At 36.0% G+C, this 727-nt stretch overlaps 1 non-coding gene across 1 annotated transcript; it reads left to right on the top strand.

Annotated features, from left to right (window-relative positions):
* Positions 1 to 207: 207 nt before the first annotated feature.
* LOC127490864 (small nucleolar RNA SNORA58) lies at positions 208 to 343 on the top strand. The gene has a single exon (XR_007919255.3). It is a non-coding gene; the product is annotated as a small nucleolar RNA SNORA58 (small nucleolar RNA).
* Positions 344 to 727: the final 384 nt, after the last annotated feature.

Genomic DNA, 727 nt, shown 5'->3' with positions numbered 1-727 from the left:
TTCTGCAATGCCTATGTTGGTATGGTGTTATGAGTTTAAACAGGGAAAGAGTGTAAACATAGTCAATTGAAAATTCTACAAATATGGGCCCAGCTGAGGCTTGTTACTGCGACAAGGATGAAGAAAGGTGGAAAAACAGTACCAACTGGGTGGAAATTCCACCACATCCAGGAATGCAAGAAGTAGCTTAAGAAGAGAGAAAACTCCAGGCATACCCATAGACTTTGCCTGAATGTGCTCATGGCCAGACAAGGGGGACTGTATACCAAGAGTAAATTTAGAGTTTGTGCCAGCTGTAGCCAGCTAAATACATGGCTATATAAATTGCCACACTTCAACATCATAAAAAAGAGAGAAAATTCCAAAAGATCTTGGACATATTTCTAGATTTCTCTCAAATTTTATTTTTAGTGATTAGCATAGAAGTCTTATCTGTAGATGTACTTTCAATTCCTCTGTATAGAAGATGTTATTATGTTTCCTGGTAGAGATTTTGTTTATTAGAGCTAGTGCTTTATTCTTTTTATTAAAAGATACATGGTACAAAACAAAATTCGCATCCACTGTTGTTGGAAATATGGTCAGGCTAATGTCCCAGCTCCTCAGAAAAGTATGTGAAACAAATGGTAATGCCTATGTTTGTCCAAAAGATAGAAAGTATACCAAGTGCATCTTAGTGGACTATTTTGTAAACAAAGTAAAATGATTCTGGTGACACATAAAATAT

The sequence above is a fragment of the Oryctolagus cuniculus genome, chromosome 6, assembly GCF_051225735.1.
Source record: "Oryctolagus cuniculus isolate XC-2025 breed Fujian yellow rabbit chromosome 6, ASM5122573v1, whole genome shotgun sequence".
NCBI lineage: Eukaryota > Metazoa > Chordata > Mammalia > Lagomorpha > Leporidae > Oryctolagus > Oryctolagus cuniculus.
This window is presented reverse-complemented; position numbering and strand designations above follow the sequence as displayed.